This window comes from Oenanthe melanoleuca, chromosome 25 (genome assembly GCF_029582105.1).
Source record: "Oenanthe melanoleuca isolate GR-GAL-2019-014 chromosome 25, OMel1.0, whole genome shotgun sequence".
NCBI lineage: Eukaryota > Metazoa > Chordata > Aves > Passeriformes > Muscicapidae > Oenanthe > Oenanthe melanoleuca.
Genome location: NC_079358.1, coordinates 9,699,647 through 9,727,361, shown reverse-complemented (window position 1 = coordinate 9,727,361; position 27,715 = coordinate 9,699,647). Strand labels below are relative to the sequence as shown.

At 52.9% G+C, this 27,715-nt stretch overlaps 1 pseudogene; it reads right to left on the bottom strand.

Annotated features, from left to right (window-relative positions):
* Positions 1–448: 448 nt before the first annotated feature.
* On the bottom strand, positions 449–26,090 carry LOC130262660 (olfactory receptor 14A16-like; annotated as a pseudogene).
* Positions 26,091–27,715: the final 1,625 nt, after the last annotated feature.

Below are 27,715 nucleotides of genomic sequence, written 5' to 3'. Positions count from 1 at the left end.
ACCACATGCGGAGTCCTGATAGGTTCTTTTAGGGATCTCAAAGCACAAAAGACACAACAGGGGACAAAACCAGTTTGCTTTTGCAAAAGATACACTTTTATTTAGTGCCAACAGAATGCGATATAGGGACAGAGAGAGAGAGAGAGAGAGACAGAGAGAGAGAGAAAGGGGGTTGGGATTATAGCTACCAAGACGGGCAGACGATCTTCGTGGAAGCAGCCGAGGTCCGTTGCCGTCCGGGGAGATCTCAGGGGTCTTCAGTTTGAAGGTATGTTTTATAGTCTTTTCCAAGGCATCGGGCGACTGGCCAAAAGGGGGAAAGATTTATGGACTATTGTATGTGGAGATCGTTGCTCAAAGAAGCAGGTGGAAACAGGACGGTGCGCAAGTGCCCTGCATAGGAGCAGTGCATCATGGCAAGCTCCAGGCACATCATCAGTCCTTGTGATCAGTCCTGCAGCAAGTAGCCTGCGTAGGAGCAACACACCATGACCAGTCCATTGTTCTCACACCTGAGGGAGCAGATCGGCCCTGGTTGGGATGGGCACCAATTGAGAACAGTCACTTGGCATTCTTCTCTTCCCTGGCCAGCGCCTTTAAACTGCAGTTCTTTAGGCCTCAGGCGAGGGTCGTTGGGCAGAACAAACGAGAGGCTCTTAGATGGACTCTTACAGACCCCCACATCGTAGGGGCCCGCCAAGGCCTGCGGCCACTGCTGGGGACAGAAGGGACGCATCAGGGTCACCTGTCACTCCAGGGGTCCTGCAATCCCAGTGACCACATGTGACCTCACCTCTGTTCCAGTGTCCCTGTGGTGTCACGGGCACTGTGGGGATACAGAGAGGGCTGAGTCCAGGAGGGAGGGGCTGGCACCAGTCCTGTGGGGGGATGAGGGAGTCTGCATGGTGGCACCTGGAGACAGAGGGTCTCCTTCACCCAGGACAGTGACCCCATGGTGCTGGGGGTCATCATGTGGTGTGGGATGAGGGCATGTGATGGATGAGGGGTGGGGGATGAGGATGGGATGAGAATGAGGTGAGGGTGGGATGAGGGACGCTGTGTCCAAGGGTGGGGATGGCCATCACTTGGTGGGGGGCACGGAATGGCGTGGGTGGGATGTGCCATGAGGCACATCAACAGGGGCATCACTTCATTGCCAAGGGTTTCAGTGCCCTGGGAGGGTCACGCTCAGTAGGGTGAATGTGACCTGATGTGCAGTGGGGGATGTGACAGCTGGGTTAGGGATGCATGGCTTGGATGTCCTGGGTGGGGACACCTGGAACCAGATGGTCCCAGTTCACCTGGTCTGTGACACCCAGTGGTGGGGCCTTTGAGCTGGGCTGGGCTGGGGATGGTGTGGGGGGATGAGGTGAAATGGGAATGTGTGGAATTTGGGATGCTGTGGATAGGGTCACCCCCAGCCCAAGGGTCCCGCTCACCCAGGACAGTGACGTTCACTGCGGGGCTCTCAACCACATTGTCCCCGTCGCTGACTCGGCACTGGTACTGGCCGCTGTCATTATACCCGACATGCTGCAGCTCCAGGCAGGGGCCAGTGCCCAGTGGTGTCCCCGAGCCCCCTCGGTGCCAGGAGAAGGACAGGGGACCTGTCCCCATGGCCACCCCGCAGCTCAGCACCAGGCAGTCCCCCAGTGTCATCTGTCCCTCGGGGGGCCGCACCGACAGGGACACCCCCGAGAGCGGGACCCCTGCGGGGGACACAGGAGGGACTGGGGACATGGGAGGAGTGGGGGACACCAGGGAGCAATGAAGGATGCAGAGAGTGGGAGGATCAGAGATACATGGGGGGAACCCAGAGAGGAAAAATGTGGGTCAGAGACCAGGGAGGGGACATATGGAAAGGGTTGAAGGGAAGATTATGGTGACCCAGAAAAGGGTGGTGGGACCTGTGGACAATGGAGGGACCACAGCAATAGATGCAGGCAAAAGGGAAGACAATGCGGGGACCCAGGGAGAGAACTGGAAAAGCAGGGCAGCACGCAGACGGTTGAGCAGGGATGGGAGACCTGGGAGGGCTGCGGGGGCTCCCCGTGCCCATCCCGCACTCACTGCGCACCGTGACGCCGAGCCGGGCGCTGCTCTTCCGCACGGCCCCCTCCTCGGAGCGCACCTCGCAGCTGTAATTCCCCGAGTGGGAGACCCCCACGGCGGGCACCAGGAGCTGCGGGGACCCCTGACGGGCCCCCCATCGACTGCCCGTCCCGGTAGAAGCGGTACAGGAGGGGGGCTCGGGGCTGCAGGGGGCTGGGGGTGCTGAGGCAGCTGAGATTGAGGGGGGACCCCTCGGTGAGCTCGGGGGGACCCTCCAGCACCAAGACAGGCTTGAGCTCTGGGAAGGAGATGGGGGTGGGACTGTGACTCTGAGTCCACTGAGAAGGGGCTTTGGAGGTGTCAGGATATTGGGGGCTCCAGCCGTGGGGGTACTCACCGTGTACTGTCACTGTCACCGGTGCTGACAGTGACATTCCTGAGGCCACCAAGCCCCCGCAGCGGTATCGGCCGCTGTTGTGCAGCTCCAGGGGGGAGAGGGACAGCTCGGTGCCCCCGAGGGACTCCCCCAGATCCCGCTCGTCCTTGTAAAATCGCACCTTGGTGACAGGGCTGTCCTGCCGGCCCCGGCAGCGCAGTGTCACCTTGTCCCCCTCCAGCAGTGCCCGTGCTGGCACCTGCAGCACCAGCGGCTCTGTGGCAAAGGAGGTTCCAGTCACACTGAGGAGCCCAAGACAGGTCCAAAGTGGGTGCCCATGGCACCGGGGACATCTGGGTGGAGTGTCCACTGCACGGGAGGGTCATCCGGACACCAGGAGCAAACAGCTCTTTGACACAGCTGTCTCCACGGGGGTCCCACCACACTGGGATGTATGGGATGTCCCTGTGTTCAGGGGACAGGCTCTCACCACACGAGGGCTGTGAGGCCACCCACGGAATGGACCTCACTCAGACCTATCAGGGAACCATCCTGAGCATTTCAGAGCCCCCCTCACCATTTGACACCATCACAGAGAGGCTGATCCCACTGCCGGGTCTCTCACACTATGGTAGGCCATTCTTGGTGACAGTGAAGTTGTCGCGTCCTTCCTGCCCCCAGCGCTGCAAGTTCTTGTACCAGGTGGTGGCACCAGCAGTCTCTGACCCCTGGCAGGTCAGTGTCACCCGGTCCCACAGCACCGCCAGTGTCCAGGGGGGCTCCACCAGGAGCTGGGTGCTCTGGGCACCTGCGGGTGACAGGGGACACCAGCCTGCCAGGGCCACCACGGGGCCGGGGACAGCGGGGCGGGGACATGGCATCCCCTGAGGACTCACCAGCGAGGCCGAGGGTCTGGGCTGGAAGGGAGAAGGGACAGGTCTGGGTGGGGGTGGCCCTGCAGGGACAGCAGCACCAGGAGGACCTGGTGTGGTGTCTGTCCCCAAACTGTCCCCATGGGAACACTGGTGTAGCAGGGAGGTTTTGAGGACAGGGACACCTTGGTCACCCTGGGCTGAGGCAGGGCATGGGGACACTGTGGACACCCCATGTGTGCACAGGTCACCTCCTCCAGCCCTACAGCACCTGTCCCCATGGCCACATCCCCATAGCCCTGTGCCTGTGATCCCATTCTCATGGTACTTGTCCTCATGGCCCATCTGCATGGGACCTGGCCCTTGTCCCTGTCCCTGCATCCCTGTCTCCCTGTCCCCACAGCTGCCCCAGCCCCAAGGTTCCTCTTGCCACATCCTTGTCCCTACATATCTACCCCTCTGTTCCCATCCCCACATCCCAGTTCCCCTGTTCCTGTCCCCATGGCCACCCCACAGCTCTGGTCACACTGGGGTCCATGCCCATGCCCTGACTCTGCTGGCCTTGGGGACCTCAGGGGACCCCACAGCCCCCCTGTGCCCCCTCCCCACCACTCTCTGCCTCACCAGGACCCATCCCCAGGGTGTCAGGCCCGTTCCCAGGGCACTCACCCCACAGGAGCAGCGCCACCTTCCCGGCCATCCTGGTGTCCCTGGCCATGGGCACTGGCTGTCACTCGCTGCTGTGGCCACCTGTCCCCTGCCTGGCGGCTCTTTGGATGAAGGGACAGGAAGCGAGGGCAGGTCTTGTCCTCATGTGTAGGTGGCCCTTGGTGGGAGCAGGGTGTGGACAGGATGGGGGCAGGGTGGGGACCTTGTGGGACATGGGGAGGATTGTGGGACATGTTGGGGACAGGATTTTGCCAGAATTTGGAGGCTGAGGTGATGCAGGGGTTTTGGTTTGGGTGGACACCAAGGATGGGTGTCCAGGGCACTGGGGTGCCAGGGATGGGGTCCCATGGGAATGGGGCTCCCGAGTATTGGGTGGATTCAGACTCAGGGATGATGGTCCCAGAACAACGTGCCCTCGAGGGATTTGGGACCATGGGATCTCAGGGATGGGGGTCCCAGAGAGATGGTACATAAGGAATGAGGATTCCATTGTTGGCTTCCCAGGGGAATGGGGGTGCCAGGGATGGGCAGTGGCTGAGTGTGCCAGGGAGTCACAGCTCCTTCACAGGGTGCCTCAGATTTTGGGGTGACCCAGGGCTCAATGCTCGAGTGCTCATTTCCTGGGCAGGCATCACATGGGGGTCCTGCATTGCTCTCCTTCTGTGCCCTTCCCTGCCCTTGACTTTTTCCTCTCTTTATTTCTCTGTTTTCCTTATTTTCTTCACTTTTGTGCCATGCTCCCTCACCCCCAGTTCCTGGCTCAGAATGCCTGAGGAAGACCTGGGCAGGGAATGGGTTTGGTGGACCCCAGGGAGGGACAAAAGGGGCTGAGGGGTCTGCAGGGAGGGTTGGTGAGACTGTGGGGAATGGGGGTGTCCAGCTGTGCCCCCCCCCCAACACTTTGACTTTGTCTCCCCAGCAACAGAAGGAAGAGGCCAATGGTGCTGAGAGTCACACGGGGTGGGTTCTGTCCTGGGGGGCACATCCAGGGGGTCCTGCCTGAGGAGATCCTGTCTCAGGGAGACACATCCTTCCCAAGAGGTTCCAGTTCTGGAGGATGGTGAATCTAGGGGTTCCAGACTTCTCCATTCTCACTCCTCCCCTGCAGGATCTGAGCCAGCAAGAGCAGCTGGGGAATGGAGCCCCAGGCAGGAAGGAGCTCCCAAACTCCTGCTCCTTGAAGCCAGTGGCCATCCCAGTGTGGGGCCCAGCCATGGCCCAGCCCCAGTGCACAGGGATGGGCACTGGCCAGCCCTGCTCTGGCCAGCCCCAGGTGGCAGCCAGGACCTGAGGCTCCCCCCGCCCTCTTGGCTTTGATTCTGGCAGCTTTTGAGCTGCTGCAAAGGTGAGAATTCTTTCTGTGGCCAAAAAAGGCCTGGCTGTGGTTTGCTCAGCCCTGCAAGAAGCACAAAAGCCAGTGTGAGCCCAAGCAGTGGCTCTGCGTGGGCCTTTGATGGTTTTCAGAGCAAGTCTGGCTGGAAACCCCCCCTGAAGGATCAGCTGTGAGGGAACCAGTCTGGAAATGCAGCAATTGATCATTTGGTGCCTGCCCCCAAGGGACTGAGAGAGCCCCAGAAATGCTGCACAGATAACAATCTGCTCAACAACCTGTTCACTTCCCTCCTCCTCCTTCCTGCCTTGCTGTGGTTGGCAGTGGCCGGATGCCCCCACACCCACCGGTTTCTCTCTGTCTTTTGCATCTGAACAGGGAGATAAAATTGAATGAAGGACTCCTGGGTTGAGACAAGCACCAGGGGAGATCACTCATCAAATCCTGCCACAGGAGAAACACTCTTGGAATCAGAGATATTCAGTGAATTGATTGCTGGCAAGATCAGAGCAGGATAAGGAGAAGTCAAGTAAACCCTTCTAAACACCTCCCCAGCACAAACTCCTTCCCAGGCTCTCCCTCTTCCCTCCATCAGCTAAAGGCAATGAAAATGGGGCCCTGGGCAGTTCAGCACAGGTTGTTTCTGCCACTGCTCAGCCAAGGTGGGGTCCCTGCCTTCCACGGGAGACCCTTCTCCAGGGACTTCTCCAGCATGAGTCCTTCCCATGGGCTGCAGCTCTGTCCCAAGTGCTCCAGCAGGGGCTTCTCACGGGCTCACAGCCCTTTGGGCACTCCCTGCTCTGCCAGGGGCTCCTGCAGGGCTGCAGGGGGGGTCTCTGCTCCCCAGGGACCCCCACGGGCTGCCAGGGAATCTCCGGAGCCCCTCGTGCCCCTCCTTCCTCCCTGCAGGGCTGTTCCTCTCGCAGCCTCGGGCTCCTCTTGGCTGCAGCAATTCCATCTCTGCCATCCCTTGGATTTGCCCTTCCCAGCTTCTGGAGCTTCCGCACCCACCCCCCTGCCCTCTATCCCATATCTGCTCCAGGACATCCCGTGAGTCCCGGGAGCTGCTGGGGGAGCTGCCTGGCAATAGTCACTCCCGATATGTCACGACAGTGTCTTCGGGCACGCTGTCACAATGGGCTCAGACACATCCCAGCCCTCAGTTCCATCACATTGTGACAGTCGGCTCAGGGACACTGTCACACCTCCCACACTCCATGACAGCGCCGGCACTGGCAGTGCCATGGCAGCCGTGGCTGCCGGCACAGGGTCCCGGTCCCTCCGTGCTGGGGGGCTCCTCCTGGGGGTCCCACCTCCCCCTCTGTCAGCAGCTTCACCCACCGGGATTTCCGTCCGTCCTTCCCAAGGTCTCATCCCAGGGTTTCTCAGCCGGGATACTGATCTTCCTAATCCAAATAAATTCATTTAACTGTTAAAGTACCCCTTCATTCTGATGCCTAAGGAGGCGGACCTGAACAGATTCTAGATAGAGTTAAAGGAATAAAGCAGGGATTTACTAAAAGGCCTTCCAAGAATTCACCTTGGGCACTACAATAGCCCAGCCAAAGCTACACCCAAGCTGGACTCAGAGTCATGAGTTTTTACACTTTTATAAATTTTGATCCATTCACATATTTGGGTTAATTGTCCAATTCCAGCTCCACGTTATGCAGTCCCATCTTCCCAGATTGCTCTCCCCAATTCAGTGCTGTTTGCACTTTTTGTATAAATTCTACATTTTGGGCCTGAAGCTACAGCAGTGTCCTTGGTCCTGGGGCTGGAAAAGGATTGTTTTGTCTGACTGAACTGTGAGAACTTGCGAACACTTTGTTGGGGATTGGTTTTTTTCCTTTCCTCACTGTCTTTAGAATTTTTCTGATGCACTGATGGCTAGTGACAGGAGGAGGAGGAGCATACTTCCTGTTTCTTTTTTCAGGGTTTCTCTTGCAGGGTGGGGGAGGAAGGAGCAGGAACACCGTGTGCTCAGAGGCAGGTAAAGGAGAGTGGGGGGCAGTTGCTCACTTGCTCGCTCTTGGAGGCAGAGCAGGAAGGCTGCTGCTGCTACCCCAACCCCCCCATCCCAACGCCGGGAACTGCCTCTTCTGTTGTTGCACTGCTGCCCTGCTTGGACGCCTTCTCTCTTCAGCTTGTTATCTCCAAGCATTCTGTTGGAGCACTGGGACCGACGCTGTGAGCAAAGTCTCTCCTCCATCCCTTTCCCACCTGGGACACCGCTGCCATCACCCCCAGCGCCCCTGCAGCTGCGCGGGACCTGCCCCTGTCCACCACCGGTAACTGCAGCACAGGGAAGGGTGCCTGTGGCTGAGAAGGACTGGAACTGGGTTACTGTTCTGTTTGTTCTTAATTTCATAGCTGTTGTTGTTTTCTTTATCTTGTTAGATATACTAGTAAAGAACTGTTATTCCTATCCCCATATCTTTGCCTGAGAGCCCCTTAATTTCAAAGTTTTACTAATTCAGACAGAGGGGTTTATTGGCCCTGTTTTAAGGTAAGACCCTGCTCTTCCCTTGCACACACCTGTCTTTTTCAAACCAGGACAGTTTTTGGCACCAATGGTGGGGCCTGAAGTCATAGAGAGGAAAGGGTGGAAAAGGAATAACAGTTCTTAAGTGACCTGATTTTTTTGTGTTAGGTGGCATCATGTTGTCCAGTTTACCCTGGTTCTGGGCCCATGTGGTCACAGCTGTTATCTCCCATTTGCAGGCCCTAATCTAAATATGGCTCCTACAACTAAAGCTAGTGTAGCTGTTATCCAGTTCATTTTGTGGGTTGATAAGGTGAGGAATTCATGGATTTTTAACTTCCTCTGGAAGGCAGCCACATGGATTGAAAGCTATAGCTTTTTTTTTTTTTTTTTTTTTTTGGTGGGTTTTGGGATTACTTCAATAATGGTGCTTACTGTGAGGAAGTGATGGCAGGGGAAATTTTCTCCCAACCCTTCACCCAGTTTTTTAAGCCCACTTCACCAGTTTTCAAAGGGTTCAAATCCTCTCTAAATGCTAATGATATCATACAGTTGCTGGTGTTGCTGATATGCCTTTTAAACCTGTTCTATTTAACATTCAGAGATACGGGGAGATTGGCTTGGATAACAACCCTGATACCTACCCCAGGAAATAGGGATGCTGCCCCAGAACCTGGCCCTGCCCCACAGCCCACCTCAGAAAGGAACCACCCTCATTGGGGGGGGTTACTAGTGAAGGAGATGGGCAGATGCTGAAGGAGTACATTTTCCCAGCTAGTGAGAAACCCTCCCCCTGTCTTAAAGAGGGAGAGTCTGATGGTGCTGTAGTGGAACCCACAAACATTACAGCCATGCAGGTTCCAGCTCAATCACAAGGGCAATCATAGCCAGCAGCCATTGTTCCTATGGAAACTAAGAAGACTAAGATGAAATCCAAGCACCTAGATAATGGGGATCATCCAGGAGGGTCCTCACAACCAGCAAGGGAGCCAGAGGTTGAGATCGTCACCGAGTCCCTCTCATACGATAGTCTCCGTAACCTGCGTAAAGACATTGCACGGCGGGGCCGTGAGCCTTTTACAACTTGGTTACTCCGGGTCTGGGACCTTACGGGAACAGGTGTGCAACTGGATGGAACTGAGGCAGGAATTTGGGATCCTTGGCCCAGGATTCAGGTGTGGACCAGATATTTGTAAGGGAGCAAGGCCTCCTTTCCCTCTGGGAACGGTTTTTAATGAGTGTGAGAGAGAGGTTTGTCCACAAAGAGAGAATGCAGGAGCACCACCGTAGAATGCGCTGGAAGACTCTTGGGGAAGGGATCCAGCAGCTGAGAGAAGTGGCAGTATTGGAGGTAATCTTTGGGAGGGATGGACAGCATGACAATGACCCTGACAAGGTCAGGTGCACAGGGCAGATGCTGTGGAATTTGGCAACCCTGAAGCCATCTCAATATACCACCTTCATTGCAATGGTCAATGCTGATAACAACCGTGGGTTCTGTTGCCAACAAACTCAGAAATTTTGAAAGTATGATGAATGGCTCAATGCAGGCCAACGTCTCTGCCATGGCCAGGGACCTCCAAGAGGTCCAAGAGGAGGTGAAGGGAATGAGAGGGTTGAGAGGTGAGATGAGGGAGATGAGGGAGGAGATAAGAGAGGAGATAAGGAAGATCAATTTGGCGCCAGTACGAGTCACAGGCCCCAAAGTTAGAACACAACAACACCCAGCTAGGGAGAGAGGGTACACCCCACGAGAAGACCTGTGGTTTTTCCTGCGAGACCATGGGGAAGACATGGAAAAATGGTATGGGAAACCTCTTCTGTCCTGGCAGCACGGGTGTGTCAGCTCAGGGAGGGAAATGCTAACTGAGGGAGCCACACTAAAGCAAAGGTAGCCTCAATCTCTCATGGTAAAGGTGCAGGGTATTAAAGAAGGGAGGATGATCTGTCAGATCCCCTGGAAGGAATATCCCAGGAAAAGAATAATAACCAGGGCTAGAGGGGCCCTGCCTCTAGCCAGGGAGAGGCATGGGATGACAGAGAGTATTGGACAGTGTGGGTGCGATGGCCTGGCACATCAAAGCCACAGGAACATAGAGTACTAGTTGATACTGGTTCACAGTGCACCCTGATACCATCAGAACATGTGGGGAAAGAACCTGTTTCCTTGTTGGGGTGACAGGGGGATCACAGGAATGCACTTTGCTGGAAGCTGAGATTAGCCTGACAGGGAAGGGGTGGCAGAAACATCCTATTGTAACTGGCCCAGGGGCACTGTGCATTCTAGGCATAGACTTCCTCAAGAATCGCTACTACAAAGATACAGAGGGGTTCAGGTTGGCTTCTGGAATAGCTGCTGTAGCGACAGACAGCATTAAGCAGTTGAACACCTTGCCTGGACTATCAGAAAATCCATCTGCAGTGGGACTCCTGAAAGTGACAGATCAGCAGGTGCCAATTGCCACCATGACAGTGCACTGCCAGCAGTACCGGACTAATCGAGATGCTGTGATACCTACCCACAAGATGATCGGTGAGCTGGAGAGCCAAGGAGTGGTCAGCAAAACCCATTCACCCTTCAACAGTCCCATCTGGCCTGTGAGCAAATCTGATGGAGAATGGAGATTGACTGTGGACTATCGTGCATTGAATGAAGTGACTCCACCACTGAGCGCTGCCGTGCCGGATATGCTGGAGCTGCAGTACGAGCTGGAGTCCAAGGCAGCAAGGTGGTATGCCACCATTGACATTGCCAATGCGTTTTTCTCCATTCCTTTGGCAGCAGAGTGCAGGCCTCAGTTTGCTTTCACCTGGAGGGGCGTGCAGTACACCTGGAACCGACTGCCCCAGGGGTGGAAACACAGCCCCACCATCTGCCACAGACTGATCCAGGCTGCACTGGAAAAGGGTGAGGCTCCAGAACATTTGCAGTACATCGATGACATCATTGTGTGGGGGAACACGGCAGTGGAGGTATTTGAGAAGGGAGAGAAGATCATCCAGATTTTGCTGGGAGCCATTAAAAAGAGCAAAGTCAAAGGACATGCCCGAGAGATCCAGTTCCTGGGAGTGAAGTGGCAAGATGGACGGCGCCAGATCCCCACTGAGGTCATCAATAAGATCACTGCAGTGTCTCCACCAACAAGCAAGAAGGAAACAAAAGCTTTCCTAGGTGCCATAGGCTTTTGGAGAATGCACATCCCTGACTACAGCCAGATTGTGAGCCCTCTCTACCTGGTCACCCGCAAGAAGAACTATTTCCACTGGGGCCCTGAACAACAGCGAGCCTTTGCCCAGATCAAACAGGAGATCACTCATGCAGTAGCCCTTGGCCCAGTCAGGATGGGAGCAGAGGTAAAGAATGTGCTTTACTCTGCAGCCAGGAGCCATGGTCTGTCCTGGAACCTTTGGCAGAAGGTGCCTGGTGAGACCCAAGGCCGACCCCTGGGATTCTGGAGCAGAAGTTACGAAAGGTCTGAAGCCAATTACACTTCCACAGAGAAGGAAATCCTGGCTACCTATGAAGGAGTTCAAGCTGCTTCAGAGGTGATTGGCACGGAAGCACAGCTTCTCCTGGCACGCCGACTGCCAGTGCTGGGGTGGATGTTCAAAGGAAAGGTTCCCTCTACCCACCATGCCACCAATGCCACATGGAGCAAGTGGATTGCCCTCATCACACAGTGCGCCCGTATTGGCAACCCGAATCGCCCTGGGATTTTGGAGATAATTACAAACTGGCCAGAAGGTAAAGATTTTGGTCTCACCAATGAAGAGGATCACAAGCAAGTGACAAAGGCCGAAGAAGCTCCACCATACAACCAACTGCCAGCAGATGAAACAAGCTACGCCCTTTTCACTGACGGTTCCTGCCGCATTGTGGGGATGAACCGAAACTGGAACGCACCCATATGGAGCCCCACACAACAGGTTGCACAAGCTACTGAAGGAGAAGGTGGATCAAGTCAACTTGCTGAACTCCAAGCTGTTCAGCTGGCCGTGGACATTGCTGAGAGAGAGAAATGGCCAAAGCTCTACCTTTACACTGATTCATGGATGGTAGCCAATGCTCTGTGGGGTTGGCTGGAAAGGTGGAAAATGCAGACTGGCAACATAGAGGAAAACCAATCTAGGCTGCTGATGAGTGGAAAGACATTGCCACTTGGGTAGAGAAGCTACCTGTGAAAGTCCGTCATGTGGATGCCCATGCTCCCAATAGTCAGGCTAATGAAGAACACCGACACAACGAGCAGGTAAATCAGGCTGCACAGGTAGAAGTGTCAAAGATAGACTTAGATTGAGAACACAAGGAAGAATTGTTCCTGGCTCGATGGGCCCACGATGCCTGAGGTCATCAGGGCAGAGATGCCACCTATAAGTGGGCATGAGACTGAGGGGTGGATCTAACTATGGACAGCATCTCTCAGGTTATCCACGACTGTGACACGTGCGCTGCCATCAAGCAAGCCAAGCGGGTGAAGCCCCTCTGGTATGGTGGGAGATGATCCAAGTACAAGTACGGAGAGGCCTGGCAGATTGACTACATCACACTGCCTCAGACCCACCAAGGCAAGCACTACGTGCTGGCCATGGTGGAAGCCACCACGGGATGGCTGGAGACCTACCCTGTGCCCCACACCACTGCTCGGAACACCATCCTGGGCCTGGAAAAGCAATTTTGACTGAGTCAGAAAGAACTGAGATAGACAACGGGACTCATTTCAAGAATGGCCTTATCAACGCCTGGGCCAGAGAACATGGCATTGAATGGATATATCACATCCCTTACCATGCACCAGCTGCCGGGAAAGTTGAACCGTGCAACAGCCTGCTCAAGACTACCCTGAAGGCACTTGGTGGGGGAGTCTTCAAGAATTAGGAAAGAAATTTAGCAAAGATCACCTGGACGGTCAACACCCAAGTGTCCATCAATCGAGCTGGTCCTGCCCAGTCTGAATCCTTGCACACAGTGGATGGAGATAAAGTGCCTGTAGTACACATGGAAGATATTTTAGGAAAGAATGTTTGGATTAGTCCCACCCCGGGCAATGAGAAACCCATATTTCCCATGGGATTGTCTTTGCTCCAGGACCTGGTTACACTTGGTCAGTAATGCAAAAAGATGGGGAAACCCATTGTGTACCGAAGGGAAAACCTAATCTTAAATGAGAACTGTGTGTAAGGTTTTCATTATGCAGATAGTAGTGGAATAAGGGGTGGATAATGTGTTGGGTTGATGTGACCAGAAATGTGTATTCTATCACGATCTGGTAAAGCCAGGTGGGGTAGTGATTCCTTATATCCATGGCACATATTATCTGCTAGTGGGCCATCTTTAAGTCTAGATGGGGCAATTATCTTTATCTTTTACACAACCCATCCTCCCTCCAGGAAGATATCATCTGCTGCTGAGCCATTAAGCCCCACTGTATGACTGATAAAATTACATCATCCCATTGGGAGATTCTCCAGCCAGGGGGAGGAGCCAAGCCTTTCCTACCTAGATAAAAACTGAGATTATGGACACCAAGATACCTTCATTCCACTGGATTCCAGAGGAAAACCGGACCTTTCTGCATCATCCCTGGACTTTTAAAGGAAGGCTGCACCCTTCTACAGGAGCACTGCTTCACCTGAGCCACATCTGCCACTGCAGGGGGACTGTAGCCACCATTTCATCACACTGCTACCAGCACCCTGACTGATGGGGTGTCAGGTTGTATTCTGACTCTGTCAGGGTTGGGATTGCTTTTTGTAATACTGTGTTTCTATTTCCCCAGTAAAGAATTGTTATTCCTAATTCCCATATCTTTGCCTGCGAACCCCTTAATTTCAAATTTATAATAATATGGAGGGGGGGAGTTTACATTCTCCATTTCAAAGAGACGCTTCTGCCTTTATTGGCAGATAACTATCCTTCATACCAGGACAAAAAGCAAATAATTACTTGTTCGAATCTTATACAATCCCCTAAAAAACACCCTCTCTCTCCTCCCTTTTCCCCATTCAACAATAGCCCTGTCTCCTCCTTCAGCTAAAAATTCACCTGGTTGGAGCTCAAACCATCTAGAGAGCCCTTCCCTGGATGGTTGGGCACTTGCAGCTCATGCCTGAGCTTTGCTGGCTACTTTTAACAGTTTATTAGGAACAAACAAATGGCCCGTTTTACACAAAAGTTCCCAATTCGCTGCAATTATAATTTTTAGCACAAGATGGTAGTGTTGCATCACAAATGAACTGACTTTTAACTTGTTGCAACTACACCTTGGGACACAAGATGGTAGTGTTGCCTCAAAAAAAAAATACATGAATTTAGAAAATCTCATGTGGCACTCCTCACAGACACACACGCATCCGATCACAAACACAACAACAGCTTGCCAAAATAGCAGCAATATACAAGGATTTGAGCAAACTCATCCCCAGAATTGCTAGCGGTGCCCTCTACAGCACAACAAATCCTTCCACTGGCAGTTTAAACACCAGGATTCCCTCAAGCACACCCCCAGAACATGCCAGTGATGCCCTCTATGGCACAGCAGAATCCCTTCACAGGTAACCTAAACAATCCTCTCTGCTTGCAAGCAATACCTTTCAGCCCACAATGTGCGTAGGATATCTTCTGTGTCTTACCAATTAGCCCTCTCACCCTGGAGTAATTTTAAAATCACTCCAGCAAACTTGTCTGTCTCCAGCACTGAAGCAGGTGGGATTGGAAGTCTCTTGTCCAAGAGGGACTCGGGCTGGTGCACCTGGAGCTGTCACGCTCCCGTCTGTTCCTGCAGGAAGAGAAGGTCCTGCTGCGGCCGCCAAAATGATTCACAAAAGGCAAGGACAAAATACCTTTCAACCAGTTTAGTCAAAAGGATATGTTTATTTCAGCACTGGATGGACACGTGGGGCTGCTCCCAAAGGCTTTTAGCCCTCTATTTATTCACAAAAGTCATGCATATTCCATGACAGCTATACATATTTATTACCTGTCACTGTCCATTCCCCGCTGGGTATTAAAATTAGTTGCATACTCATTGTGGTTGCATAGTGTTCCCTTGGTATTGGGTCGGTGGCCCTTTAAATGAGTTGGAGGGTTTCAGGGAAGGACGTAAGGACTGTCTACCTGGCTCTAAACTTTTTAACTCTCTCCTGTTACTATGACTGTCTGACCTGTTAATCCCTTCATTCTGGTCTTTGTTAGTTTCAGTGTCAAAATTTATGATGTATGGGTCTCCCCTGGCTGGCTCTGAGTATTTTCTAATGTATATCAATTTTCACCTAAATGCTTCCATATGTGTATTTTGGCTGGTTCTGAATGTTAAATAATCAATCCTTATCAACTTCTAATCCCTATACTAAGATGTATACATTTATGGGTTACATTCCTAACCTCTAGCTTCTAAACCTTCTACGGTATCCCATAACTTGTTTCCTCAAACACAGAATCATTTAAGCTGTAACAGAATACTATGGCTCAGTGGAATCCCACTTTGGACCTTGGTTGCCTGGTCAAGATGGATGGGTTTTTCAACAGAAAAGAAAAGTGAGAAGTCCAAGTGTTTTGGAAGAAGATGAGGGATGGTCAACCTTGGGCCAAGCCCTATCTCTCCTGACACCTTTCACTTGGGAGATATCCTTGGACATAGGGATTTTTGGAGGTAGAATCTCAATTTTGCTTGTGGGTGCCTGGAATGGAAAAAGAGTTCTTTTCGTGTGGAAGGAAAGCACAGAGCCCCAGTGTTTCCAAAGGCACATGAGAACAAGCCCTCAGGAAGCCAAGGCCAGCCAGACTTGCCAGTCATGGCAGCTTTTGTCTGGGAACTGTCCATGGATATAGGGAATTCTGGGGGTGGATTCCCCATATTGGCCATGGGCACCAGGAGGACAAGGACAGTTCTTTTCCACAGGAAAGAAAGCCCAGAGCCCCAGTGTTTCAGTTGCAGATGAGAAGAAGCCCTCAAGATGCTAAAGTCAGCCAGACCTGTCAGGTGCCCCCAGGACCCCCAGACAGCCAGACCTGTTTCCTGTTCCCTTGGTTCCATGAGACCCCACACTACCACAATATTCTCCTTGCTTCTGTAGTGTCACAAAGGCCTATTGCTTCCATAAGGTCTGGCAGTGTCACCATGGCCCCTGGGCTCCATGTGGCCCCGCTGTGTCACAATGGTTCTTGTGACAATGGTTCTCTGCTCCTTGGTTCTAGAGGCCCCATAGCTTCATCACTGACCCTTGGTTCCATAAGGATCCAGAGTATCACAATGGTCCTCCTGATTCCATGAGTTATCAGAGTGTCACAATGTTCTCTTTGGTTCCATGATGTTGCACAGTGTCACCATAGTGTCCTTGGACCCACATTGTGACAACTCACCCATGGTTCCATGAGGTTCTACAGTGTCTCCATGGTGTCCCTGAACCTGCATTGTCTCAACTGACCCATAGTTCCATGAGGTTCTGCAGTGTCACCATGGTCGCTGTCAGAGGCTGGATGAGATCAATGTCCCAGACACCTCGGGATGAGCTGTCAATCAGTCACACAGTGGGCTGCTGCTGACCCAGGCTCTCATTGCCCGAGCAATCACAAGTCCCACCTGGGGGGAGGCCCATGAAGGCCCAGGGGCTTAAAACACAGAGCAGGCACTCAGCCCATGGTCCTTACCCTGCCTTCTGCTGGGGTCTGTGTCTCACCCACACTGGAACCCTAGGAGTTGGTAGCCATGTGTGTGTCTTTCTACAGAGCTTCTGTCTTTCTGTCTCTCTTTCCTCTTCTTCTAATGCTCTTGATATAGAACAATTTTGGGTATCTCAACAGCTGAAGTGTTTAAAGGTTTCGAGGTGCAATGTGCTAAGTTAATGAAGTTCCTGTCATGATGAATGTTTTATGTGGAATTGGATATTGTATTAAATCCTTTTCCATAGTTCCTTGGATTTTTATATTTTGCCAGTAAAATTTTGTGTCATTTTGACCTCTTGAGAATATCTGGCTGGGGATTCTCCTGTGCAACAAACTCAAGTAAAGGAACCTTTGTTTACCCAGAGCATTTCAGAGTTCTGGGGTGTTACAGCCCCTCAGGCTCACAATGGTCTCTTGTTTCCATGAGGCCCCACAGTGTCACACTGGCCCTTGGTTCCATGAGCATCTGGAGTGTCACACAGGTTGATGACATTTGTCCTTGCTGCCCCTCCCATCCCAGTGCCCCAGGAACAGCCCCGAGCCACCCGTGAGGGACAGGCCCTGCTGGGCCAGGCCTGGGCTCAGGCCTTGGCCTTTCTGCTGCCTCCAACCAGCCTAGGCCTGGCTCAGCATTGCAGTTCCTGCTCACAGCCTTTGGCTCCTGCAATCCTGGCCTCAAGGATCTGCTCTCAGCAGTTCCTGGGGAGCCTTTGGCAGTCCCTGCCCTCAGTGGGGCCACTGATGCTCCAAGGGACTTGGAGTTTTGCTTCTGACTCCTGGAGCAGCTTCTTCAAACTTCTCTCAGTGCCTGAGTGTCCTGGACTCAGCCCCAAAACCATTGTGGGGCTGATTTAAATACAGAAATCCCTCAGGAACTCTTTGTCTTTCTTCAATTGTCTTCGAGTCTCCAGGGCTTGTGAAGCTGCTTGGAGTCAGTTTGAAGTTCTGTTAAGGAAGCAGATTTGAAAGTGTACCACATTACTTTTTTTCTGTAATAAAGTCAGTAATTTTTTGCTTTTCATTTCAGAGAAGAGGGGATAGAAATATTCCCTAGGTAATCATGATGCTGAATGTCTCCTTAGAAGGTCTGCGCACACAGAAGAATGAACCCCTTGCAGGCTGACCCTGTTTGGACTACTTGTCCCTCATCCCCAACCTCACCATGTCTGACATGGCCCACCTGGGACTGACATCCCTGTGCCCTGCATCAGAACCTTGTCCCCTGAGCTCTGCAGCTGGGTGTCCCAGCCCATTGCACCATGTCCCACCTGCTCTCCTCAGGGCTCTGCCTGCACACAGGCCCAGGAGAAGATTTCTTCTTTGTGAAGAAAGAATGGCAAAGCCTGATCACGTTTCCTGAACAACAAACCCCAGTGAGGAACCACATGGTCAGTTCAGGCTGCGTGGAATGATGTCACCTTTCTACAAGGGCCAGTGGGACCAGACATGATCTCTGTAAGCAGAATTCTCTGAGCCCTTCAGCTGAATTCTCTGTCCCTGTCCTTTCCTTGGGCCTCTGTTGCAGATGGAGACTGCTGGTGCCATCCTCATCTTTAACCTCTCTTTTGAATGCGGACAGATTTTCCCAGGTGTGTTAAGCAGGTGTCACTCAATGTTTATGCAGAGCTTTTGTATCCTCATGGAACCAAGGACACCCTTGTGACACAGGGGAGCTCATGGAAGCAAGGAGACAATTGTGACAGTTTGGAGCCTCACAGAAACAAGGTTCTATTGTGATACTGAAGGGAATCATGGGACCCAGCAGGCCATTGTGACACAGCAATGTCACATGGAACCAATGATCCATTGTTACCCTGCCAATTGGAGAAGACCATGGTGACACTATGGGACCTCATGGAACCACAGGGGCAGTGTGACACACGGGGCCTCATAGAACCAAGGAGACCATTTTGACACCAAGGAACTTAATGAAAAAATCAATCCATTCTGACACAGCAGGGCCTCATGGATCCAAGGGTCCTTTGTGGCACATCAGGAGCTCAATGGAGCCAAGGGGACCATTGTGTCAAAGCAGGGCCTAATGGACCCTTGGAGACCATTGTGACACTAAGGAAACTCATGTAACCATGGCAACCACTAGGATGCTATGGAACCTCTGACAACCAAGGGTCCATGGTGACTCTGTAGGGCCTCCTGGAACAGAGGGACACCATTGTGACACATGGGACCTTGTGGAACCAAGGAGCCCAGACCCTCATGGAACCAAGAGTGCATTGAGATACAGCAGGGTCTTTTTGGAGCCAAGGAAACCACTGCTAAAAGCAGGGTAACTCATAGAACCAAGGAGTCCATAGTTACACTACAAAACCTCTAGAACCAAGGGTCTATTGTGAAAAATCAGGGCCTCATGGATGCAAGGGACCATTGTCACACATTGGGGCTGCATTGTCCATTGTGACAATGCTGATCCAAGGAGACCATGGTGAAACTGTGTGACCTCATGAATCCAAGGGGTCATTGTGATATTCAAGAACTTCATGGAGCCCAGGGTCCAGTGTGACATAGCAGGGCCTCATAGGAACAAAGGAACCGTTGTGGACAGTACAGAAACTCATGGAACCAAGGGGCTGTGGTGACACAGCAGGGCCACATGGAACTAAGGAGACCTGTGACATTTAGGAACATTATGGAACCCAGGGTTCATTATGACACTGCAGAAACAAGGGGAATATTGCTGACACTAGGGAAGCTCATTGGAACCAAGGGGCCATTGTGACAATGCAGATCCCAGGAGAGCATTGTGACTGAGGAACTGCATGGAACCAAGAGTCCACTGTGGGGCCCTGTGGAACCAAGGGGAGCACAGTGACATTGTCAGGCCTCGTGGAACAATGGAGACTATTGTGACACTTTGGGACCCACTGGAGCCAACGGGCCTGTCACGATCTGCTCACACAAGCGAGAGTGGTGATGGTTCATTTGACCTCAGGGGGCAAAAGATACACAGCAAGGGAACTAAAGTTTATTCACAGCAAACAGCAATGCACCTTTATTGAGTGCCAACAACACAGTTATGCAATAGAGCGGAGAGATAAAGGAAAACAAAGTAAAGAGAGAGAGAGAGAGAGAAAGAGGGGGGTGGGGAATAGCTACCAACAGATGGGACAACGTCCTCGTTGTCCAGCCAATAGACGTCTTCCTTCTGCGGGAAGATTTCTAAAGTCTCTTCAGAAAGTTCCTTTTTTATAGTTCTTTTCCAAGGCGAGTGGCCTCTGGCCAAGAGATGGGAAGATTTATGGACTATTGTGAGGAGAACCAGTTGCTCTGAGAAGCAGGTGTAGAACACAGTGCTCCTCGTCAGTACCTGCTAGAACGCAGCACACCATGGCAAGCACACCTGCAAACAGTCACTTGGCAAGCATCCACCTCGGCCAGGCCAGAACTCCTATCCAAAACGAGTGGGATCCCCGGGGCTTTAGTCTCTGTTCTTGTGACGGTCGTGAGGCAGATGAGGGAATCTTTGGACCATCTCTTACAGTTGGTCAGTGGGTGTAGTCAGTGGGGTGTGGTCAGTTGGGTGGTCAGTCTGTTCAAATGGGTGGTCAGTGGATTGTGATCAGTGGGTGTGGGCAATAGGTGTGGTCAGTAGGGTCTGGTCAGTGGGGTCTGGTCAGTGGGTCTGGCCATTTGAGGTGGTCAGTGGGGTGTGGTCAGTTTGTGTGGACATTGGGGTATGGTCATTGGTTGTGGTCATTGGGTGAGGTCTGTAATTGTGGTCGATGGGGATGGTCAGTGGGTGCAGTCGGTGTATTCAGAGGAGGCGGTCTGAGTGTGGTCAGTGGGTGTGATGAGTGAATGTGGTAATTTAAGTAGTTGGGTGGGGGTGGTCATTTGGGTGATCATTGGGTGTCATCAGTGGGTATGGTCAGTAAATATGGTCAGTAGGGCTTTAATAGGGGTGTGGTCACTGGTTGTGGTCAGAGGGGGAATGACCAGTTGGTGCAGTTACTGGGCATCATCAGTGGTGTGTGGTCAGTGGGTGTGGTCAGTGGGGGTATCATCAGTTGGGTGGTCAGTGGGGTGCAGTTAGTGGAGGTGGTCTGTGAGTGTGGTCAGAGGGTGTGGTCACTGGCTACGGTCACTGTGTGTGGCCAGTGAATGTGATCAGTTGGGTAGTCGGGTGAGAGTGGTCAGTTAGGTGGTCAGTGGGTGTGGTCATTGGTGTGATCAATGGGAGTGGTCAGTGGGGATATGGTCAGTTGGTTTGTCAGTGGAGTGTGGCAGTGGGTGTGGTCAGTGGGTGTGGGCAGTGGGGTTATGGTCAGTCTGGTGGTCAGTGGGCTGTGGTCATTGGGGTGTGGGTATTGGTGTCTTGGCAAGGGGTGTGTTCACTGGGTGTGGTCAGTGAGGTGTTGGCACTGGTAGATTGGATATGGGTGTGTTCCGTGGGTGTGCTTAGTGCTTATTGTCAGTGCTGTGGTCATTGGAGGTATGGCCATTTGGGTGGTAAGTGGCATGTGATCAGTGCCTAAGGTCAGTGGTGTGGTCAGCAGGTGTGCTCAATCAGGGGTAAGTGGGTCAGCTGTTCCTATTTCTGTTCATTCATTCCTGCTCTGATGAGGATGGATCCTCAGACACTTGGAGGATGCTGATGAATTTTACTATTCCAGAGGCCTCTTTTTTCTTGAGTTTTTCATTTCAGGAATTCAGTGACAAAGGCTAATAAACATTTGTCCAAAACACACAAACAAGAAATGTCCCTGGGAGTAATTTAAGTTTCCAGTTATTCTGCAGTTAATTAGAAAGATTTCGAAAGTCTGTTCTGAATATACTATATTGAAAACAATGCAGAGGGAACAGTTTTGTTCTGTTAGGTTTTCTTTTTCTGTTTATAGATAGATATCAGCAATGTCCAATTGATATTGACTCCCAGCACCCTCTAATGCAGTCTGAATAGATATGAAAATCAAGACCCTTCATGGCTGACAAATAATCCTACTTGTTCCCACCTCCTCCCCAGCATTTCCCTCATCCAAGTCCTGGGACTCCTATGGATCAGGAATGGTGTGGCCAGCAGGACCAGGGCAGTGATTCTTCCCCTGTGCCTGGCACTGGTTGGGCACCACCTCGAGTGCTGTGTCCAGTTCTGGTCATTCAATTTAGGAAGGACATGGAGGGGCTGGAGCCTGTCCAGAGAAGGGCAACAAGTCTGGTGAGGGGTCTGGACCACAAGTTCTGTGAGGAGCGGCTGAGGGATCTGAGGTTGTTTATCCTGGAGAAGAGGAGTCTCATGGGAGACCTCATCACTCTCTACAACTCCCTGACAGGAGAGCGCAGCCAGGGGATTGGGCTCTTCTGCCAGGGAACAGTGACAGGACAAGAGGGAAAGACTTAAGCTGCACAAGGAGATGTTTATGCTGGACATTAGGAAATATTCTCCACAGAAAGGTGATTGGGCATTGGAATGGGCTGCCCAGGGAGGTGGGTGAGTCACCATCCCTGGAAGTGTTTCAGGAAAGACTGGATGTGGCACTGAGTGCCATGGTCTGGGTGACAAGGTGATGTTGGGTCACAGGTTGGACTTGATGCTCTCCAAGGTCTTTTCCAGCCTGGGTGATTCTGTGATGATTGTGACACTGCAGGGCCCTGGGGAAGCAAGGGGCCATTGTGACACTGCAGGGTCTCGTGGAACTGAGAGGACCAGAGTGACACTTGCACGACATGGCACCACAGAGCCAAGGGGCCACTGTGACACTGTGGGGACACATGGAAGCAAGGAGTCCATGGTGACACTCTGGGTCCTTTTGGAACCACAGAGGCCACTGTGACACTGCAGGACCTTGTGGAACCAAGGGGCCATTGTGCCACTGCAGAACCAAGGAGAACCTTGTGAGAGCCTGGGGCCCAATGGAATCAAGGGGCCATTGTTCCACTGCAAGGACCTTGGAACTGAGGGAACAATTGTGACACTGTGGTGCCCCATGGAACCAAGGGTCCCTTGTGACACTGCAGGATCTTGTGTAACCAGGGCTCCAATGTGACACTGCAGCACCAAGGAATTCATGGTGGCACTCAGAGACCTCATGGAACCAAGGATTCACTGTGACACTGCAGGGCCTTGGGGAACCAAGGGACTCTTGTGACACTGTGGGGCCCAAGGATCCAAGGGACTTGTGACACCAAGAAGTACCATGGAACCAAATGGACATTGTGACACTGGGAGGCCTCATGGAATCATGGGGTCCATTGTGACACTCTACAGCCTCATAGAACCATGGACACACCAAGGTGGCTGGGAGATTTCATCAGCTGCAGGGTAGGAGGACACTGCAGAGGGACCTGGACAGGCTGGATCCAGGGCTCAAATCCAACAAGGTTATAACAAATGCTGGGTCCTGCACTTTGGCCACAACAACCCCTGCAGTACTACAGGCTGGGGACAGAGTGACTGGACAGCAGCCAGGCAGAAAAGACCTGGGAGCACAGATGGAAGCAGGCTGGACATGAGCCAGCAGTGTGCCCAGGTGGACAGGAAGGCCAATGGCACCTGGCCTGGATCAGGAATGGTGTGACCAGCAGGACCAGGGAGGTGATTATTGCCCTGTGCTCGGCGCTGATTGGGCAACACCTTGGGTGCTGTGTCCAGTTCTGGGCCCCCACTTTAGGAAGGACATGGAGGGGCTGGAGCGTGTCCAGAGAAGGGCAACAAGGCTGGTGAGGGATCTGGAACACAAGTCCTGTGAGGAGAAGATGAGGAAGCTGGGGATGTTTATACTGGAGAAGAGGATGCTCAGAGGAGACCTCATCACGCTCTACAACTCCCTGACAAGAGAGTGCAGCCAGGTGGGGTCAGGCTCTATGCCCAGGGAACAGTGACAAGACAAGGGGACCCAGCCATAAAGCAGCACCAGGGAAGGTTTAGGCTGGACATGAGGAAATATTCTTCACAAAAAGGATGATTGGGAATTGGAATGGGCTGCCCAGGGAGGTCCAATGCTCAGTCTGCACACGGCAGCCTTGAGCTCCTGGTTCCTCAGACTGTAGATGAGGGGGTTCAGGGCTGCAGGCACCACAGGATACAGAACTGACTGTGCCAGATCTAGGGATAGGAACAAACTTTCTGGCTGACTGCAGAGGCCATGACAAACCTGAGTGGTTTCTCATGTGTCCCCCAGCCCTTGCTGGTCCCAGGGGCTGATGGCATTTGTGCTCCCTCAGCTCCATCTCCCCACAGCAGCACCATGGGGGTGCTGACGCCTGCTCTGTGCAGTGCAAACAGGGGCTCCTGAGCCAGTGCTGCCGTGTCTGTGCCTGCAAGGATGGGGCACCTGTGTGAGCTGGGGGAGAGGCCAGGGCTGCAGAGGGGGGATGTTGTTGGCAGGTGCATGAGGACGCTCTGGGACGCTGCCCTGGGGTGTCCAGCGCAGTGGGGATGGATCAGCCCCTGCTCTGCTGCTCCTTGCCAGGGTCTCCCCCTTGCAGGGACCTTGCAGAGCACCAGCCATGCTGTTTGCCCCCAGCCTGCCCACGGCCAGCCTGGGGCTGCTCACGGGGGTTTTCTCTGCTCAGCATTAGCCTGGCCAAGTGTTGTGGAGAGAGCCTGGCCAAGGAGCCTGGAGCCCCCAGGCCCTGGCCTGAGGCGTCAGCGCTGCCCCAGCAGTGCCCATGGCCTGTCCCTGCTGCAGCCCCGGCACTGCCACCCCCAGGGCTGTGCCCGGCCCCGAGAGCACTCAGGCCCTGCAGCAACACGAGGGGCAGGAGTGCAGCGGGGCAGTGGCACGGGAGCAGCTCTGGCAACACCAAGTGCTGCTCCTGCTGGGCACAGCTGCTGTGCCAGCACTGATCTGCCCCAGCTCTGCACACAGACATTGCTGCTGCAGCTCCAGGGAAGGGAACAAAAGAGGGCATCTCTGGAGAAAATTCTTCTGGGATATCCTTTATTTTGTATAATGCCAGCAAGAGAGCAACCCCTTATTGACACAGTCTGTGGCCACAGAGAAGGTGGTGAGAATAAATTGTGAAAGGGCAAAAATAATGACATGTCTTTGTGCCTAATATTAAAAAACTAAAACAAGGGAAGGAACAAACCCTCAACTAAACCAATGGAACCATCAAATGTTATTTAAATTACAAGAGATTTGCTGAAATTAGCCAGCAGTTTAATGTTCCTGAAACATCCTAGTCATCAGTGTCCACACTGCAGCTTTCAGCTCCTGGTTCCTCAGGCTGTAGATGAGGGGATTCAGGGCTGGAGGCACCACCGAGTACAGAACTGACAGGGACAGATCCAGGGATGGGGAGGAAATGGAGGGGGGCTTCAGGTAGGCAAAGAATGCTGTGCTGAGCAACAGGGAGAGCACGGCCAGGTGAGGGAGGCAGGTGGAAAAGGCTTTGTGCCGTCCCTGCTCAGAGGGGATCCTCAGCACAGCCCTGAAGATCTGCACATAGGAGAAAATAATGAACACAAAACAGCCAAGTGATAAACAGACACTAACAGCAAGGAGACCAAGTTCCCTGAGATAGGATTTGGAGCAGGAGAGCTTGAGGATGTGTGGGATTTCACAGAAGAACTGGCCCAGGGCATTGCCATAGCACAGAGGCAGGGAAAATGTATGGCTGTGTGCAGCAGAGCATTGAGAAAGCCACTGGCCCAGGCAGCTGCTGCCATGTGGGCACAAGCTCTGCTGCCCAGGAGGGTCCCGTAGTGCAGGGGTTTGCAGATGGACACGTAGCGGTCGTAGCACATGATGGTCAGGAGGAAATACTCTGATCCAAGGAAGAAGAGAATCAGAAAGACCTGTGCAGCACATCCTGCATAGGAGATGTTCCTGGTGTCCCACAGAGAATTGTGCATGGCTTTGGGCACAGTGGTGCAGATGCAGCCCAGGTCAGTGAGGGCCAGGTTGAGCAGGAAGAAGAACATGGGGGTGTGCAGGTGGTGGCCGCAGGCTACGGCGCTGATGATGAGGCCGTTGCCCAGGAGGGCAGCCAAGGAGATGCCCAGGAAGAGGCAGAAGTGCAGGAGCTGCAGCTGCCGCGTGTCTGCCAGTGCCAGCAGGAGGAAGTGGCTGATGGAGCTGCTGTTGGACATTTGCAGTGTCTTGGCAAGGGGATCTGTAAGAAAAGTGATCATGGAATAGTTTGGTTTGGAGAGGACTTTAAATATCCCAGCCCAGCTTGATAGCACTTTCCCCCCACTGCCTGCCCAGGGCTCTGCTGCCTGGAGCTGTCCCTGCCAGCAGCTGCTTCCCTGTGCCCAGGGCTGGGCCCTGCCAGTGCTGCCAGAGCCCAGCCCAGCCCTGGTGGCTCAGCTCTGCCCTGCAGACCCCTCCCAGCACAGGGCACTGCCCAGGGCAGCTCTGACTCTGAAGGTTCTGATGGCAACATCACAGCAACCCTGATGAGGCTGGAAAAGAGACACTGAAGCTTCCTTAAGGGGCCCTGTGCTGTTCTGTCACTGCCTGGATTTATTGAGATCTGAGAGAAAACTTATTTTATTTTCCTCAACGTTAACTGAGAGATGAATATCAATGTGCAATTTCTCATCCAGGCAGCTGAGAGCAGCAGATGAAAAAAACAGGATTTTTCCCTTCTATGCAGCTCCTGCCTTACTGTACTCCCTGTATAATCTCCTTGGAAATGTTCTGGTATTAAATATCATGCTGGAAGCAGTCCTGTATAATGCAACATCCACACCACACAAGGAGATCACTTCCAAGCCTTACCAGCTGTCTCCTTCCACCCAGACCTTCCCCCCTAGTGCTGGGAGCAGCTCCCAGGGCTGGCTGAGAGCTGTCCCTGGCAGGCAGCAGAGTCCCTGCCCCAGCACAGCGCCCTGGGCTGCAGGACCCTGCTCTGCAGGACAGCCCTGGGCACCCCTGGCTGCTCTACACAAGAGACAATCAGAGAATGTACTCACAGAGTCTGTAGGCATTGGGATGTTCCAGCTTTAGGAGATCACTCCAGGAGCTGCAGCTGCCTTGTCCTGCAGCCAGAGGCTTCCTGTGTCAAGGGCTGGGAGTGATTCTGCCCCAGTCACTTCTGAGCATCTTCCCAGCCCTGACTGATTGAAGCTCTCTGTGCCTCTGTGCTGTGCCTGGAGTGGCTGCAGGCAGTGCCCCAACCCTGCTGGTCTGGGAGAAGAGCTGCTCATCAAGAGAAATGTATTTTTGAAGCTCTTCTCGGTTGCCAGGGGCTCCCTTTGTGCCAGGAGCCCAGCTGAGCTCAGCAGCACAACACAGAATAAGGTTCTTTAATGACCCTCTCGGGGGTTGTTCTAAAATCCTGAACATCAGTCCCTGAAAGGGAGATGAAGAAACCTCTCAAGAACTCCAAGGCAGAATCGAACTCCAAAGTTTCTTGAAGTTTTAATGGGTCCCACTGAGGGACAAAACTAAGAAAGTGTCCCCAGGTTCCAGTTAGAGCAGGAAATTGGAGGCAGAGATGACAGGTGGGGACAAAGAGAAGCCAAGCCTTGGTGCCCTGGGGCACAGCAGGGTCTGTGCCACCAAGGGCTGTGAGGAGACACCTTGTCCTGAGCCACTGGCACAGCCCCAGCAAGGCTGGGCACTGTCACCCCTTGTCCTGCCCTCAGCATCCCCCCACATCCCAGTGGCCTCAGGGATCTGCTGGGACCAGTCCCTGGGGAGCCTTGGTCAGGAATGGCCCTGGGGGCTCCTTCATGCTCCCAGGGACTGCAGGTTTTTCAGAGGCACTTTGGGTTTTGCTTTTGCCTTGGAGTATCTAAGATCTTTGTGCAATCATGGCCTCCAATTATCTGCTTTAATTAGTCCTTGAGAGGCTTTGTCAGTAACAACACTCAGTGGGGCTCATTAATGCTTCAAGGTACTTCAGCTTTTTAAGGTACTTGAATTATCCCATTTGACACCAACTCTTTTAGTAGTTTAGTGCAATCATGGCCACTATTATCTACTTTAACTAGTCCCTTGAGTATCTTTGTATTGACATACAGTGGGGCTCATTAATACTTAGAGATACTCAAGGTTTCAAAGGTACTTTGGATTTTCCTTTCCTCTCTGAGTCTCTGAGACATTTTTGAGCAGTCATGGTCTCCAATTCTCTCCTCCTAGGAGTCCATGAGGAGCCTGTGTTGGGGATGGATCTCAGTGGGACCCATTAATGCTTTGAGACACTTTGGGTTTTCTTCTGACTTGGACTTCTAGAAAGTTTTGTGCAATCTCCTCTCAGGTCCTGAGGTTCAAGGCCTCAGCACCAAATGCACCATGGGGCTCATTGGGATCAAGCAAGTCCTGACAAACCATGGATCTGCCTTGATTTCCCTCTGGTC